Source organism: Stegostoma tigrinum, chromosome 25, assembly GCF_030684315.1.
Source record: "Stegostoma tigrinum isolate sSteTig4 chromosome 25, sSteTig4.hap1, whole genome shotgun sequence".
Lineage (NCBI taxonomy): Eukaryota > Metazoa > Chordata > Chondrichthyes > Orectolobiformes > Stegostomatidae > Stegostoma > Stegostoma tigrinum.
The window spans coordinates 15,251,954-15,271,081 of NC_081378.1; the positions used below are offsets into that span (position 1 = coordinate 15,251,954).

The window sequence follows — 19,128 nt, forward strand, 5'->3', positions numbered from 1 at the left end:
AGAAACACCTGATAAAGAGGCTGGCAAGCATCAGGAAAACGTCTGCAAAGGGATGAGGCCCAGAGGAAAACATCTTTTCTGAAATCCAAACCCCTGCCTAACTTTTTATGTAAATCACTGTATTCATTCGTAAATGTTTCCAGCTGCTGTAGAGTTTATGAGCTGTTATTGGAAACCTGCAGGTGATTACTACTGCTCTGAATTTACAAGCTGTACCTTTTGACTTTTCACGTGGAAACTGAAGAATGAGTCAAGATTGTCCTTATAACCCATTTATTGGACTGTTTAATTCCTCACAATTAATTTTTGGATGGTACACTGGATTTGACATCCAGTGTCTGATGTGTTTCCTGCCACCAACATTGTGAAATAGACCTAAAGTAATCCATACAGTATGTGTGCCTCAGTTGGAAACCACATTTCTCACTGAACATATAGACCACAAGAGATCATTATTCGCACAGCACTGACACAGCGAGATTCAACAATACGCTAAATAGCCAAATGGTGTGGAACCGCAATTACAAATCAGGTGGAGATGGAAGATTCTCTTCCCTGAAAAGTATTTGGAATTGCTATGACCTTTACAATTATTTTCCTGGTGCAAAACCAAAGCTTATAGATTTTAAAATTTTAATTTGCTGGTTGCAGTCATATTTGAATAACACTCTCTTTGTGTTACTAATCGCAAGTTTTCAACCACGAGGCTAGCATATCCACTAATAATGGTCTTGCCACTACTCAATTCAGAAAGGTGCAATAAGCTCCTCATCACTGGCTTGTGCTGAGATGGTGTGTGATTTTCTTTTCAGTTGTTCTCTGTATCTGTTTCCACTAGGTTTTTCTTTCCCTCACTCTCCTGAGGTATTCGTCCCATTGCGTGCTGAGCTTCTCCTCACACCAATCACCCTAGTACTTTATTATTGTGACTGTTGTTTTAGTCACGAGCTTAATAGGTACAAAGAGGGCATTCAGTGATGATCATCATGCAAATTCAATTGTGGCACGCAAAATTTGCAATGCAATTTTTTCCACTATTAATAACCCACTTAACAGCCTCATCCCACTTCTCACTGTGGTGGGTGAGGCATTTATAATGCTTGTGGCATGTGGAAGTGAGTAAGTGTGTATGTGTGTGTTTACTGATTCTAGGCCTTCAGTGATTGTCAACACTGCCTTTCAATAGAGCTATTTTGTTAGGAGTTCTTGATAAAACCAAATTTGCCCTGGGAGTTGCATGATCCCAGGTAAGACTAGCCACTGTGGAGTTAAGTGTGTGAATGTCACTTAATTTGGCAGATCTTCGCTTAATGAGGTCGTGCAGGATTCCCACCGGCTATCCAGCTGGCAGTCGGGACTCCTGTTGCCTCCATATAAATCACCCTTTGCTTTTTTTCCCCACAGCCCTACAATTCTCTTTCTCTCTTATGTGGTAGTCCAATTCCTTTACAAAGTTTTACTTGAACCTGCATCTACCACCCTTTCAGGCAATGCATTCCTGATCAAAATAATTTACTTATTGGAAGCATTGCTGCGTATTTCCCTTGTTAGCTTTTTTGCTAATTGTTTTTAATCCATGTGCTTTGATTACCAACGCTACTGCCAGTGAAACAGTGTCAGAGAACGATTTAAATCAATCAATACAGGAGATGCCCATCAGCCCATTGAATCTGCACCCATATAAAAATCTACTCTATAACTGCACCAGTCTCATTTTATAGAATTTGGCCTATAATCTTGAATGTTATGACGTTTCAGGAACTAATCTAAATATATTTTAAAAGGCTGTGAGGTTCTACACCTCAACCACCCTCCCAAGTCATGCATTTCAGATTTCTACAATCCTCTGGATGAAGAGAAATTTAGAGATCCCCTCTAAATGCCCTGCCTTTAACTTTAGAATTATATCCCCTTGTTATTGACACTTCAACTAAGCGGAATAGCTGCTTCCTGTCCACCCTGTCCAAGCCCTTCTTAGTCTTATGCATTCCAATCAGGTCCCCTTTTAGCCTTCTCTACTCCAAAAAAAAGCCCAATCTTATCCAGCCTATATTCATGGCAAAACTGCTCTATCCCAGGCAACGTTCTGATGAATCACCTCTGCATCCCTTCGAATGCAATCACATCCTTCCTATAGTGCAGTGACCAAAATGCAAACAGTACTCTAGGTGTAGTCTAGCCAAAATTTTGTACAGTTGAAACATAAGCTCCTTGTTCTTTTAACCTGTGCCATCACTGATATAGGTAGTGTACTTTCTGAACTACCTTATCAATCTCTCCTGATGCCTTCAGGGATCTGAGGACCCCAAGATCCCTCTGTTCCTCTAGGCTTCTTGGTGTCCAGCCATTCATTGAATACTCTCTTGATATGTTACGTGTTCCAAAATGCACCACCACACATTGATCTGTGTTATATTACATCTGCCACCAAATTTCCCATCTGACCAATCCACCTACATCCTCCTATAACCTAAGACATTCTTTCTCACCCAGCCAATCGTCATGTCATCTGAAAACTTACTTAACAAACATTTTCTTATAGTGTGTATACCATGAACAATAAGCGAAACAGCACTGATCCCTGTGATATGTCACTGGATGCTAGCCTCCAGAACACAAATAGCCTTCTACCGCCACACTCTGTCTCGTATGATTAAGCCAGGTATTTGACTGTAGTTACCTGCGAGTACAGTTACCATGTTTAAAAGACATTTAGATAAGTATGTGAATAAGAAATATTTTGAGGGATACGGGCCAAACGTCGGACTAGTTTAGTTTTGGTATTATGGTTGACATGGACTGATTGGATGGAACGGTTTGTTTTGGTGTTTATGACTGTATGACGCTAAGCAAATTTTGGATCCAACTTGGCAAGTTACCCTAGATCCCATGTGCTTTTCTCTTCTTTATCAGTCTTATCAAAGTCTTTACTGAAATCCATACTAACCACATGAACTGTCCTCATCTACAAACTTGATCACCTTCTCAAAAAATTCAATCAAATTTGTCAGGCATGACCTCCTTTTTGACTCTTTGAAATCAAATCGTGCTTAATTTTGAATATAATTTATATAAAAACTCGGCCCACGTTTAAAACTGCATTTTTTGAGTATTCGACTGCATTTTTATGTTGCAAATGTATATTTTCTTCATTTAAAAACTGATTATCTTTATGTACATACAAAAGTTACTAAAATAATTTTGTATCGTCTTTGGAGAAGAAAAATATAAACACATTGGAATTTGACATCCCTGAGGGCTTCCCTGCATTTGCAATCAAAAGCATTTTCTACTCATTGAGGACGCTATATGCATTCATTTTGAGGCAACAAGACAATCACAGAATCCCTATAGCACAGACAGAGGTCATTCAGCCCATCGAGCCTTCATCAACCCTCTGAAGAGCGTTATACCCATGACACTGTGTTTACCGTAGCAAAACCACCTAGTCTGCACAACCCTGGACACTATGGACAATTTAGCGTGGCCAATCCACTAACCTGTACATCTTTGAACTGTGGAAGGAAACCAGAGCACCCAGAAGAAACCCAGTCAGATTCAGAGAGAGCATGCAAACTCCACACAGACAGTTACCCAAAGCTGAAATCAGTCTGGGTTCCGAGTACAGAGGCAGCAGTGCTAACCACTGACAGTAAACATCTACTGCTTGGAACCCACAACTATTCAAGAGGACCCACTTCACAAAGAAGATCCAAACGACTGGTGTACCTTCTTCAACCTTCCTCAAGTCACCCTTGTGTTCTGGACTGTGTCTCGGGCACAGGTACTTGCTAAGGTCATAGCTCTTCTTGACAGGACAGTGAATTGGCATTGGACTGAAGCCAACATAAAGATTTACCAGTAGCAGCTCAGCTCAACCAACAATGTCCACCCACAATCTGGCGATGATCTCAAAGTCCTCTGATGATTCACAACTTGGAACTTACGCTTGATCATTTGACTGCATTTTTAATCATCTAAAAAGTGATGTACAGTAGCCTGTAATGACTGCAAGAGGTTCTTAGAGGCTTCTTTTTTACATTGCATCCCTCGCCTTTTCTTTAAAATGATGAGATTAATGTTCTGAAGTAGAATATAATGTTAATACTTCATATGTTTCTTTGGGTCATGAAAGACATGATAAAAATACTCTTTATTTTGTGAAATATGTTCTTTCTTCCTAATATCACACCTCTATTAATTGTCTTTTAGTGTTAGAGTGAGGTGGGATTGGTGGGTGCTGGGCAAGTGGTTACATAGACTGAGAAGTTAAAATAGATTCATTGCATTTTTGCATGCATTTCCAAGTGTTCCCTCATCATGCCACAGGAGTGAAAACACAGTGACTGCCTTAGTACAAATCTAAATGCTGGTTAATGTGGAGGGCTTTGCTTCTATGTGAATAAGGTTAAGATAGTTGGGACTGAGGATCTAGGAAGAAGTGTAGTCATCTAGATTAATACATATTCCTTCATGCTTCTAAAACAAGATCTATCAATTTTTCGGATTGTCCATTTCTTCACTGAAAGGCATTGGCCATAAATAAAAGCAGCTGACAAAATGACGATAAAATGTGAGGCTGGACGAACACAGCAGGCCAAGCAGCATCTCAGGAGCACAAAAGCTGACGTTTCAGGCCTAGACCCTTCATCAGAGAGGGGGATGGGGGGAGGGAACTGGAATAAATAGGGAGAGAGGGGGAGGCGGACCGAAGATGGAGAGTAAAGAAGATAGGTGGAGAGAGTGTAGGTGGGGAGGTAGGGAGGGGATAGGTCAGTCCAGGGAAGACGGACAGGTCAAGGAGGTGGGATGAGGTTAGTAGGTAGCGGGGGGTGCGGCTTGGGGTGGGAGGAAGGGATGGGTGAGAGGAAGAACCGGTTAGGGAGGCAAAGACAGGTTGGACTGGTTTTGGGATGCAATGGGTGGGGGGGAAGAGCTGGGCTGGTTGTGTGGTGCAGTGGGGGGAGGGGACGAACTGGGCTGGTTGAGGGATGCAGTCGGGGAAGGGGAGATTTTGAAGCTGGTGAAGTCCACATTGACACCATATGGCTGCAGGGTTCCCAGGCGGAATATGAGTTGCTGTTCCTGCAACCTTCGGGTGGCATCATTGTGGCAGTGCAGGAGGCCCATGATGGACATGTCATCAAGAGAATGGGAGGGGGAGTGGAAATGGTTTGGGGACCGCTTTGCAGAACACCTCCGCTCAGTTCGCAAAAAACAACTGCACCTCCCAGTCGCAAACCATTTCCACTCCCCCTCCCATTCTCTAGATGACATGTCCATCATGGGCCTCCTGCACTGCCACAATGATGCCACCCGAAGGTTGCAGGAACAGCAACTCATATTCCGCCTGGGAACCCTGCAGCCATATGGTATCAATGTGGACTTCACCAGCTTCAAAATCTCCCCTTCCCCGACTGCATCCCTCAACCAGCCCAGTTCGTCCCCTCCCCCCACTGCACCACACAACCAGCCCAGCTCTTACCCCCCACCCATTGCATCCCAAAACCAGTCCAACCTGTCTCTGCCTCCCTAACCGGTTCTTCCTCTCACCCATCCCTTCCTCCCACCCCAAGCCGCACCCCCATCTACCTACTAACCTCATCCCACCTCCTTGACCTGTCCGTCTTCCCTGGACTGACCTATCCCCTCCCTACCTCCCCACCTACACTCTCTCCACCTATCTTCTTTACTCTCCATCTTCGGTCCGCCTCCCCCTCTCTCCCTATTTATTCCAGTTCCCTCCCCCCATCCCCCTCTCTGATGAAGGGTCTAGGCCCGAAACGTCAGCTTTTGTGCTCCTGAGATGCTGCTTGGCCTGCTGTGTTCGTCCAGCCTCATATTTTATTATCTTGGAATCTCCAGCATCTGCAGTTCCCATCATCTCTGACAAAATGACTAGATTGGTGGTAACACAGTTGTACAGCCTGCTCACTTTTATAATCTTTAGAAAGAAAGAAAGGTTTGAATTTATGTAGCTCTGTATGGATTACCATGTATTAAGTGCTTTACAGCCTATGAAGCACTTTTGGAAATGTAGTTATTGTTATAAGGTTGGAATTTTTGAAATCAGTTTAGCATAACATTAGGCAAGATTACTGGAACTGGAGCTCCACTTCAACCTTGTTGGGGGCATGGGGTGTGCAAGGTTAGGTTCAGAGAGCATCATTGATATCTCCAAGCTTGACACCTGCCTATCTGGCATCTGAAAGGGAATTGCCTTCACATTGCATTTTCCCCAGCTGTAGTGACTGGCACTATGTACCCTTTGACATTTGTTTTGGAGTGCCCAGGAAGTATTTTGAAACAATTTAATTTAGAATAGCATCATGGTTGGCACAGACATCATGGGCTGAAGAGCCTTATCCTATACTGTGCTATTTTATGTTCAAAATGCTGCAAAGTAAGTGGGACCTTGCTAAATTTACAGATGTTCCTATTGTTTTACAGCAGGATAAATTGACGAATAGAAACCCATGCTAAAAGCCAGTGAGGGATACAGGTAAGTACTACCATATTGTTGCAAAATGATGGGAAAGTGAAATGGGCAGTGAGTGAAAACTAAAGATAGAATTGCAGCATCTCAGGTACAGTACAGAGAGCAATAAATGCCTGGAAATGTAACATGAAAACAGAGGGAATATGGGTGATATGACTATTTTAACTACTGTGCTATTGCTGTAATGGAACCAGAGTTTTCTGATTATTTACCAATGATTCTTTGTGGGCAACCTGTTAGAAAGCAGAGCTGAAACTAAATTTGTTTTAATGGCATATATTAACATGCCACTGTGGCTGAGGTGGCAGATATTAAACAATGTACAATAAAATCCTGCATTAACATAAATGAAAACAGCCCTCTGTGGGAGATTATTCAACATATTAAGTCAACTTTTGTTTTGAAAGCTGCAGAGAAAACATCCAATTTAATTTTTGCCATGTCACCTATAATGGATTACTTTTAGAGAAATCTCATTGGTGTTTGGTCCAAGTTTTGTATGTTGATATGGAAGCAGTCTGGTCCACATTGTGCCATTAATGAAGTCTTTGTATGATGGCTGTCTCCAGTATCTGTGCCTCCCAGTAGAGATCACATGACTCTAGCAAGCAAAGAGGCACATTGGTACCAGTTGAATTTCTGTTCTAAATATCTCCCTTTTCACAAAAATGATTTAAAAAAATAAATGCATGCTTATTATGTATGTTTTGAGTTACTCAAGGTACCTAACATACACACTTGCTGTTCACATGCGTTACCAATTGTTATTCTCATCGGTATCTGCATATGTATTGTTCACAGACTTTAAACTGTTCTGATCTTTATGCATGTATTATTTGTGACTGTTTCATTGGATGGTATCCCTAGCCCAAGTAGTACTGTTATGAGCTTATTTGCTATTTTCGTGTTCTCCATTGTTGTTCCATTTCTATTGTGTGTTGCCATGCACCTCTGCTTCTGATAGTTGACCTGTGAACGGTGAAGGGAGTGAATTCACATCTTCCTGATTTGCTGCCTATTGTTGAGGTGCAGGTCCTCCATGTTGTGTGTAAGTGCCTGTAGTTGCAGCATATATCTGGCTGTTTGCTTCCACTATATTTGTTTGAGATGCCAATAGTATCCACTCATGTCCCACCCAAGTTGGGACTTGGGGTCACTTTTGCTGACAGTGTTAACTGGATCTCTAATGCTCAACAGTGGCAATGGTTTGGCAGTCTTGTTAAATTTAAATTTGGCTGGCTATCCTTTCACTCTGATTTTGTCACTCATGCCTGCTACTACATTTGTCTTCAGTAGCTTTTTTACTATTGGAAGAGTAGGTTAGATGTGACATGGACATTTGTCTTTGGACTGAAGTAGCTTATCTGGTCATCATCACGTTGGCATTCATGGGAGTTTGCTACATACAAAAGTGATTGTCATGTTTACCATATGACATCAGTCCCGAGACTTCCGTATGATTTAACTGTAGGCTGAAAGTCAATTTGGGACATCCTGAGGTGGTGAATGGTGCTATAGAAATGCAACTATTTCTTTGTCAGTCTTTGTCCTCTTCTACAATATGGTTATTAGGAGATCAAAACTGGAAACTTGAAGTCCAGGGATATTTGATCTTTCAGAGAGACAGGCAGGATAACAAAGGCATGTTTCTCCACTTGAGGATCACTTTACTTACCTTTGTGCTGTGCTTGTTCAATTTTGTTCTGATTTCTTTGGCAAAATTCCTAGTAAAATCAAAATCGATGGGTATCGGCAGAAAGTTTCTTCACTGACTTGAGTCATATCTTGAATAAAGGAAAGACAGATGAGTTTCCAGATCCATTTTAAAAGTTAAATTTTGAATCTACTCTTATCGCTCTTTCAGACAGCATATTCCAGATCACAAAAATTCACAGCTCAAAAATATTTGCACTGATCCTTTCTCTGGGGAATGCTGCACTGCCTGATTTGCAGCCTCTACAATGAAATTCCATCTTTTCCGTGAAACATGGAAGTAAAACTCTGTTTGCTCTGACAGAATAATGTCCAGGAAACCACATCGGGGAGCTACCCTGGTGACCTTGTCGATATTTATCACTCAAATATCACTGAAACAGTAGCTTATCTAGTCATCATCGCATTGGCATTCGTGGGAGTTTGCTACATACAACCATGCTTACCACATGACACTAGTGACGAGACTTCAAAACGATTTAACTGCAGGCTGAAAGTTAATTTGGGACATCCTAAGGTGGGGAATGTTGCTTTCGGAATACAAGTATTTCTTTGCCAGTCTTTGTCCCCCTCTTCAATATGGTTGTAAGGAGATCAAACCTGAAAACTTGGCGTCCTGGGATATTTGACCTTTCAGAGAGACAGGCGGGATAGAAAAGATGGTGGGTAGCACTATTAGTAAGAGATTAAATGATGACAGTTGTGAGAGATGATCTAGGCTCAGATGATGTGGAGTTCATTTGGAGGACGTAAAAAACAGCAAAGGAAAAACTACATTAGTAGGATTAGCATAGAGATTCCATGGAAAAGAGCATAAATCAATAAATAATAGCATGTAAAAAGAATAGAGCAATAATTGTGGGTGACTCATTACTAAACTCTGCACATCTAGTCATGAATGGTAGGGAACAGTGAAACAACTCATGATGGGAGGATACATAGTATGTGATCCTCAATAATGGGAAGCTCAGTACGCCAGTACAAAATATAAGGCTGAGGTATGTTCAATAATCCTCAGCCAGAACTGTTGAGTGGATGAACCAACCTCCTCCAGAGGCCCCAAAGGAAGGTGGTTGTTGTTCTTGGAAGCCAGTCATCTCAGCTTTAGGGTAATTCGGCAGGAGTTCCTCAAGGTACTGTCCTCAGATCAACCATCTTCAGCAGCTTAATCAATGACCTTCCCTCCATCATAAGATCTGAAGTGGGAATGTTTACCGGTAACTGCACAATTTTCAGCACCGTTTCACAATGCAGCAGTGTGTAACATTGACAATTGCACTGTAGAAACTCACCAAAGCTCCTTAGTCAGCATCTTCCAAACTCATGATCACTACAATCTAGAGGACAAGGGCAGCAGGCGTATGGAAACACCACCATCACCTGCAAGTTCCCCTCCAAGCTTCGCACCATCCTGACTTGGAAATATATTAGCATTCTTTCAGTATCAGTGGGTCAAAATCCTGGAATCCCGCCTCAACTGCATTATAAGTTGACCCACACCAAAATGGACTGCAGCAGTTCAAGAAGGCAACACACCATCACCTTCTCAAAGGCGGATACAAATGGACAGTATACGCTGGCCCAGCCATAGACATCTCATGAATGAATAAAAAAAGTTACGCTGGAAACACTCACCAGGTCAGGCAAGAATCGCGGATGCATGGATTTTGTTTCATTTTATTAATGTTTCTGTTTCCTTCTTGTCTTCGTTTTCAGATGGTAACACTTCTGCTGTTTATATTTTTTTTGCACTATCACCATTCTCTGTGGTCCTGCATAGCATACACTTCAGTCATTAAATCCTATCTGTCCCTCGACTTTCATCTTTAAAACCTATTATGAACATACCAATTAGCAGCAGAAGAATGTTTTTTAGACCCTTGAGCCAGTTCCTCCTTTAAATAAATTTGCGTTTCAAATTCCACATTCCTTTCAATGCCCTTAACCTTTGATACTCTGGCCTAACAAGAATCTATCGATGTTAGACTGAAAAATATTCAATGATCTCAACTCCGCCTCTCTTCTAAGGCAGAGAGTTCCAAGTCACACAATACTCTGCAAGAAAAAAAAATTCATCATCTCTGACCTAAATATGGTCGCACTGCATATCTAAAGCATAACATCTGTACTGTTATAAATGCAAATAATATGGATGCTGGAAATCTGAAACACACGCAGAGAATGCTAGAGAAACTCAGCAGGTCTCATAGCATCTTTGCAGAAAGAAACAGTGAATATTTTTCAAGTCCAATGACTCTTCTTTGGAAATTACTTTTCTGCTCAATTCCTCTTGTAATAAGAAAAGCACATTATGTTAGCCTTCTTGTCTACTTACTGTACCTGCATCTGAACATTTTGTGACTCATATATATTTGAACATCTAGACCCAACTCCAGCTCAGAATTTTGCAGCTAATCATTCTATGTTTCACTAATAGAACATAGAACAATGCAGCGCAGAACAGGCCCTTCGGCCCTCGATGTTGCGCCGACCTGTGAACTAATCTAAGCCCATCCCCCTACACTATCCCACCATCGTCCATATGCTTATCCCAGGACTGTTTAAATGCCCCTAATGTGGCTGAGTTAACTATATTGGCAGGCAGGGCATTCCATGCCCTTCCCACTCTCTGAGTAAAAAACCTGCCTCTGACATCTGTCTTAAATCTATCACCCCTCAATTTGCAGCTATGCCCCCTTGTACAAGCCAATGTCATCATAATAATGTGTTTATTTTTATTCTTCCTGCTAAGGAACAATTGCACATTTTCCCACATTTCCTACACTTCTGACATTCCTCAGTTTTGATTCTGGAGTCCTTCACAAAAGGAAATTTTTTTTTCCCCCCTGTCTACCCTATCAACTTCTTTAATCATCTTCAACATCTTAGTTAGATCATCTTTAATTTTCCACACTTTAAGATGTTAGTGTGCAACTGTGTTCAGAACTTAACCCCTTTCATTCCTGTTGGTGCATTTTCACTGCAGGGCCCTGTGTAAATGATCCATAAACTTTTTAAGTTCCCTTCAACATGAGTAGATACTTCCCTCCCACTTCTAAGTTAACTGTCTGCCAATTATTTCCGAGATAGTAGGAACTGTCGATGCTGGAGAATCTGAGATAACAAGGTATAGAGCTGGATGAACACAGCAGGCCAAGCGGGAAAGCTGACATTTTGGGCCTGGACCCTTCTTCAGAAAGGTCCAGACCGGAAACGTCAGCTTTCCTGCTCCTCTGATGCTGCTTGGCCTGCTGTGTTCATCCAGCTCTACACCTTGATATCTGCCAATTATTTTGTTTTATTAAGATATTGTCTAACTAACCTGTTCAGAGATGTTCTCACAACGCTCTGAAGCAGGTGGGACTTGAACCCAAATTACCTTGTTCAAAGGTAGGGACACTACCACTATACCACAATAGGCCTTATTTTGTTTTTAAAAGGGTAATGAGGGTTCAACACAAAATAGCATACAATATAATGAAATATTCTTTAACATAGAGCGTACCTCAGCTGGTTTAGAGATTGCTGTTATGTTTTATAAATGATACAGACTGGGACAGTTTTGCTTAGGCAATGTGACCATGGTGACTCCTTCCCATTAGGTAAAGATTCTTCCTGCTGTCACCTCTACTTGCAAATTAAAACTCTGTGATGAAAAAGAGAGTTGTGTGTGCTAACTTCTTATGCCTGAGCATTCCTTGTCTTCTCATACAATTACTTTGCCTGTTAGGTAGATTCACATTTCAACTTGTTGTATTCAGCCTGCAAGGAGAAGCATATATCACTGACATGATCATCTCCTGAATGTGAGTAGCTTACCAAGGGAACTCCTCCCACAGACTGGAGTCTTGGGTTCCCTCCAGCTTCCTACTGTTTCTCACTCTTATCTGTTAAATCCTCCACTGTAGCCACAGGGAAAAAAGAAGCTGCTATCAAAAAACCAAGTCTCTCCCTTGTGACTTGTTGCAAACCAGCATTTCTTCCTGAGGGATTTTCAATTTTTAATTTAAAATATTTTGCAACTTTTTTCGTTCATGTAGTTTGGAACGGACATGAATTGACTTTGAATTAGGATTGTTACAAACTCTTAAATTGAACAGGTGAGTGAATTTTGTTTCTCATTGCAAAAATAATTTATTTAATAAAGTAAAGGTTCTCATTTTTTGAGCCACATATTCAACAGGATTATTAATATGGTTTTGATGTTCAGCATTATTTTACTAATTTATTATAATATCTTACAAAGGAGGGTGGGGGTAAGATAGAGTACTTTTACAAAGAAATAATTGAATCCAGAAAACCAGCTGAAACAAGTGCCGTGCACATAATCTTGCATTCTAGGACTGCACTTATGTTGCATACAGAGAATATTGAACTGCACTAATGTTCTCCTAACAATAGCTTACATTTATATAGGACCCTTAATAGCACTAGAATGTCCCAAGGTCTTCACAAGCTAATTTTACTGAATTGTTCGCATTTGATTTGATTTTGTGGTCCATACATTGGCTTCTATTCATCTAGTTACAGTTGCCAGGAATCGCCAGGAGTTCAAGACTTATTTCCAGTGTTGGCACCTTGGAGTAAAATCACTGGGGAGGCAGGAAATATGAATTGTATGTTTGCTTTAATATTTAAAATCTATTTCGCTTACTAATAATAGCAATATGGAGGTGGGAAATTATTGGTGAGCGGTTAAAACTAGGAGGTCATGTGACAAAATCTCCAGGACTACACGTAACCAGAATTGACGAATCTTCCGCCAGCATGGTCGGAAGTTAAAAAAGAATGTACTGACCGAGGTGTAATTCCACATCTGTGATGGACACAGTGCTTTTGTTACCTGGACCTTCAGCAGCTATGTTGTTGACATTATCCTGTGGAATTGACAATAGTAACGAAAGTGCATTCGGTTCCATCATTTGTAAAGCTCTGGTTTGGCCACATCTGGAGTTCTGGCCATCAAACCTTAAGAAAAGTATGCAGAGGACATTCACCAGAATGGTTGAGGACAGAGGCAATTTTACCTGCAAGGATTACTTCTGGAACAGTTAGGATTGTTTTCCTTGGTGCAAAGGAGATTGAAGAAAATTTGATCAAGGTGCAAAAGATTATGATTGATTTGTTTAAGATAAACAAAGATAAACTGTTACTTCAAGTGAATGTACAAGAATGAAGAGAACCTAGTTTAAGGTTTTGGATAAGAGTTGCATAGGTAATTTGAGGATGGACTGTTAATGTAATACATCATTATGATCACAGCTGATTTTAATACAAGTCCAATTCCAAAATGAAACCTGGTTTGATCATTTAATTTTTTGCAGTTCAGTTACCATTTTGGTAAGTCTTTAACATTGTCACAAAGGATTGTAAATGTTCTTAATCTGAGAATGCTTCATTCTTCTGAATTGACAGCAAAACAAATATAAGGGATTTGGTGGCTTAATGGTAATATCATTGGGCTTGTAATCTAGAGGTCCAGGCATTCTACCATAGGTTTCTGGGTTCAAATCCCACCAGGATAGCGGGTGAATTCAGTGAAACTTGAATTCAATTCACAAATCTGGAATATAAAGCTAATCTCAGTGATCCAGCCCTTGCCAAATATCATGGATTTTGTTTTCTTTAAAAAGCCCCATCTGGTTCACTAATGTCTATTGTTACCCTGGCCTGTATCTGACTCTAGACTCAATGCGGTTGATTCTTAACTGCCCTCTGAAATGACCTTGGAAACAACTCAGTTCAAAGGCAATAAGGGATAGGCAACAAGGAGTGCTCTTGCCAGAGATACCTTCATCCTAGGGAGCTGGTTAGCTCATTTGGCTGAAAAGCTGCCTTGTATTGCAGAGTGTGGGTTCAATTTGTGCACTGGCTGAGATCACCATTAAGATCCCACCTCTCAACCTCACCCCTTGCCTGAGACATTGTGACCCCCAGATCTGTTTTCTCTGTCTGTTGTAAACTCAGCATACATTTTCTCAGTTAGCATCACAAACATCCCATGAAGCACTTAAAAGAACTATATGCTTGCTTAGAAATTATTTACTTAGGTCATTGTTTCAAATTACCTTCTGAGTTCGTAAAACAATTACCTACACAGAACTGAAGCCAAAATCACATCTCCCTTGATTTTAAAATTCCAATTTCTGAAATGAAAATTATATATTATACACATTTATTATAGTATGATAATAGCTTGAGCTCACTGTTAACAAGGATGATGGAAATATAAGATGAATGATTCCAAGTGGAAATTGCATGGCATTTGAAAGAAAAAAAACTGCACAGCCTGGAGAAAAAAACAATGAAGTGCAGTTAATTCAATTGGTCTTTGAAAGAGCTGGCATAAACTAGATGGATCAAATGGATTTCGGTGCTGTAGGTGCTCTAAGTCTCCATGAATCAACATATTTCTCTCACCATAAAATCATGAAATATTGTCACTGTGACCCCTGATTCATCAACGTTGATTTTGACTGACTAACAAAGAATCAATGCCCTTCTTTGACCCTTCCCCAATATATATTGCCATTAAGTCATGAGATTAAGTAATGAGGGCAAGTTTGAATGTCTGGAAATTGCTATATATTTTAAAGTGCTTATCGCAGGAAACATAAACAACCTATTTTCAACATAAATTGATAACACCTTTCATATGTCACTGGTTTTCTTTAATTTTCTTAATATCGTGTCAGCAAAATTATACGTCTGATTAAAAAAGGCCAGATTGGGCAAACACAAAGTGAGCACAGTTTTCAAATAAAACATCGTACTGCAGTGGAGAGAGATAGTAGGAACTGCAGGTGCTGGAGGATCCGAGATAATAAGGTGTGGAGCTGGATAAACACAACAGGCCAAGCAGCATCTGACAAGCAGGATGAAGGATCTAGGCCCGAAACATCAGCTTTCCTGCTCCTATTCCAGTTCCTGTCATCTCTCTCCACTGCAGTACGATGTTTTATTTGAAAACTGTACTCACTTTGTGTTTGCCCGATCTAACCTTTTTTAATCAGACAAACAATTTTGCTGACATGATATTAAGAAAACCAGTGATGTATAAAAGGTGTTATCAATTTATGTTGAAAACAGATTATTTATGTTTCCTGTGATAAGCACTTTAAAATATATAGCAATTTCCAGACATTTAAACTTTCCCTCATTACTTAATCTCATGACTTAATGGCAATATATATTGGGGAAGGGTCAAAGAAGGGCATTGGTTCTTTGTTGGTCAGTCAAAATCAACGTTGATGAATCAGGGGCCACAGTCACAGTGACAATATTTCAGTATCTCTGTATTTATGATGAGAGAAATATGTTGATTCATGGAGACCTAGAGCACCTACAGCATCTAGTCCGTCTGGCTTATGCCAGCTCTTTCAAAGATCAGTTCAATTATCCACACTTCATTGTTTTTTCTCCAAGCTGTGAAAGTTTGTTTTCTTTCAAACGTACTGCAGTGTTTGGGTTATAGGGAAAGACTGAATAGATTGGAGCTCTTTTCCCTAGAACAGCAGAGGCTGCGGGAAGACCTTATAGAAGTTTATAAAATCATGAGGAGCATAGATAGGATGAATAGTCAAGGTCTTTTTCCTATGGTGGGGTAGTCCAAAACTGGAATGCATAGGTTTAAGGTGCAAAGGGAAAGACTTAAAAAGGATCGGAGAAGTAACTTTTTTCTCGCAGAGAGTGGTGCCTGTATGGACTGCGCTTCCAGAGGAAGTAATGGAGGATGGTACAATTACAACATTTAAAAGGTATCTGGATGGGAATATGAATAGGAAGGGAGATGGGTCAATAGATCAGATTGGGATGTCTATTTGACGTGAACGAGTTAGACTGAAGGGTCTGTTTCTGTGCTGTATGACTCTATCATACCTATCTCCCACTCTTGAAATCTGCCAAAAAATGCTGAAATGTATTAATGTTAAACATATGTGTTTTTTAAGCCTGTGTGTCTGTCACATGGATGACAGGGTAAGGATATATGGCTTTGGCATAGTTTCTGCTCTTTCCCACTACTCTCTATTTTACTTTCTTTCTTTCATCTTTTCTCTTCTTGTGGTAGCACTCTGACTTCTGAGTCAGAAAGCTCTAGTTTCAAGCTCCACTCCAAACACCGAAGCACAAAATCAAAGTTGCCCCTCCAGTACAGAACAAAGCAGGTGCTGCGCTATTGGACGTTCCATCTTCCAAATGGAATTTTATACTGAGGTACTATCTCCTCCCTCAGATGGATGTAAAAGATCTCATGGCCATTAGAGTGGGGATGATGTGTTTCTCCGGGGGTTCTGCCCAATATTTATCCCTCAATCAATTCAATGGGATATATTTTGTGCAACAGATAGTACCTCCAAGGTCATACTTTTATGTCAAGCTTTACTACTCATCTGGTTGCTCAGAATGGCCCCTGGCACCTGGTATGAATCTAACAAGAGCTCAAACTACATGTATCATTTGTTTGACTATTACCTAGGAGATGAATAGATTCTTAGGATTTGAGATAGCTCCAAGGTGCAGACCTGTTGATAGAATGCTTTGCGTCACCATCAGCAATCAGGTATCTGAGGCAGGCAGGTGCCTATTATTCCAAACTGCAATGATGGATCAACCAGCCTTGTTCATCAATGGAATGTATTCTTCAACCCAAATCAGTCACAAGTTATTATACGGTTATATGGCTTTGAGCAATAACCTCAGCACTGGGAGTTGGGACTGGATGTAACTTGGCTCAAGACAACACTGGACGTCAGTTCCTGAGTAGCTAAGCTAATTGTCATGAAGAAGCACCTGTGGATCTACTTGTGGCCTTTGCTGACAAATGACAATGTTTTAACTGTATAGCAAATGGATATTTGGCAGACCTTAAAGCCAAGATTTTGCCAACACAAATTGATTCAGGTAGGTAACTATGTAGAGAATATACAAGCACAGAAATTGCTGGAGAAACTTCATGAGAAACTTCTGAGGAAGGATTACTGGACTCAAAACATTAATTCTAATTTCACTCCACAGACACTACCAGATGTGGTGAATCTTTACAGCAATTTCTGTTTCTGTTTTTGATTTCCAGCATCTGTAGTTCTTTCAGACTTTTGTTTAATGTAGAGAAGGTTTTCTTCCTTAAAAGAAAATTGGGCCAGTCCAACAACCCGACAGCTCCATGGTTACTTTTACTGGTCCCAGTGCTTCATTTAAAATCCCAGATTTTGAAAACAAATTTGAATTCTGAAACTGTCGCTGAATTCATTTTATCTGAATTATTATTCATGACATAATCTAATCCAGTTTTGAATGTAACCATACACAACTTAACATCAAGTGGAATGATGTGAAGGAGATATTCAACCTGCAGTTTTGTTGGGAGACTAAAAATTTAATAATGAGTTTGTAATACACATGATTTAAATACAGAATAAAGACCATTATGTGTTATTTGTATTGTTGACCAGGCAGATCTCTGTGGCTTTTATTTGGTCCTACACAATGTTGTCTGCAGTACAACAGCTCTTTGTATGTACTTAATGTATAATCATTTTCACATTTAGCAATTAACAATTATAATGCCTCGAAATTGAGGAATAATTTGTAACTGTATAGGGTTTAACTCTGCCTAATGTACAGAGTACACTTCTGTCTATGAGTTTAAACAAGGTAATATAACTTTTGGCGCCGTTGTTTAACTAATGTTTAATGTAATAATAGAAATTAAAGGGAACTTCTTTACCGTGAAGTGATCAGTTAATCCTCCTCTACGAATGTGCAGCACAACTGTATAATTACATGAAAATGTTAGCTATCGAATTGAGCAACTGATCTTTTAATGAAATGACATTTGGATTTTACTCTCTGTCCCTTAATGAAAAGCAAGTGTTCTGTACATTTTATGACCAATTCAGTGCCCCTTTAATAATCACCAATTAATGCTGACATTTGTTTGAACAGATATGCCCAAACATAACCAAAGCAAATAGCTACTTTTCAATGGGAGGCACACACATCCATGAATAGATGAATAGAATGGAATGTTCAGTTTATTCAACTTGATCTTGATAACGAACTAAGTGATTAGTTAGCAACAGACACTGCACCCTTTTATCCCCTTATTTCACCCTAATGCATAACAAGAAGAGAAAGTGCTGGAGAAACTCAGCAGATCTGGCAGTATCTGCGAAGAGAAAAAGTGCCCCTTCATCAGCAAGCAATTATGGCTTTTGGAAAATGATTCAGCCTGTGTCTTAACCTGTGCGTGAGACCCACCCAGCCAGCAAATCCTGACACGGGCAGATGGAAAACCTACTAATAGATATCCTATCACTCGACACAGCGTTTTGGAGCATTCCTGAAAATGCAGCTGCTTCAAGCCAGAACTAGGACCGACCATGGAACAACACTAACTTGAACAAATAGCCATGAGGCACTTGCCAGGACATGTGTCTATCACCTACATTTCCCTCCTCTCATTTTTGTTGCATTCCTTTTTCTCCAGGAATAGAATCAGACAAGTCTTTGTGAAGGGACAGGTTGTCATAACAACATTCACAGGACTTTTTAACACACATATGCTCCTGAAGGTAAACTCTCAGTGCAGATTGTCCAGCTGTGGGGTTATTTCACCCATAGGAATGCTAACCAGATGTCTAATCTTTTTCTGCTGGAGAGGCCATCAAGCTGGAAATAATATCCAGGTATTTCCTTTCACCTGGTCCCTATTTTGTCCAGGAATCTGGACTTCATAAAATATCATCCTGCCTGATGTTTCTGCTTCTTGCCAACATTTGGTTCAAATTTACTTGTCTAAAGTACAGACTATTTAATCAGAATCAGCTTATGAATTTAGCTTTCTCTGAAAATACTTGGCCTGTCTCCACCTCTGTCTATCTGCTGAGACACATTAACCCTTTTAGATGCAGCTA

General features: G+C 40.3%; 1 protein-coding gene across 12 annotated transcripts in view; it reads left to right on the forward strand.

Moving 5' to 3' along the window:
• The first annotated feature begins 12,144 nt into the window (after positions 1-12,144).
• The window catches only part of LOC125463397 (collagen alpha-1(VII) chain), a 377,348-nt gene continuing 370,364 nt past the window's right edge, over positions 12,145-19,128 (forward strand). For 11 of the 12 annotated variants that reach the window (XM_059654498.1, XM_059654507.1, XM_059654500.1 and 8 more), the window contains exon 1: positions 12,145-12,312. The gene's annotated coding sequence lies outside the window, so the exon portion shown is untranslated. Of the gene's footprint in view, positions 12,313-13,251; positions 13,314-19,128 lie in introns of those variants that run through there. The other variant, XM_059654499.1, reaches the window with a different exon arrangement.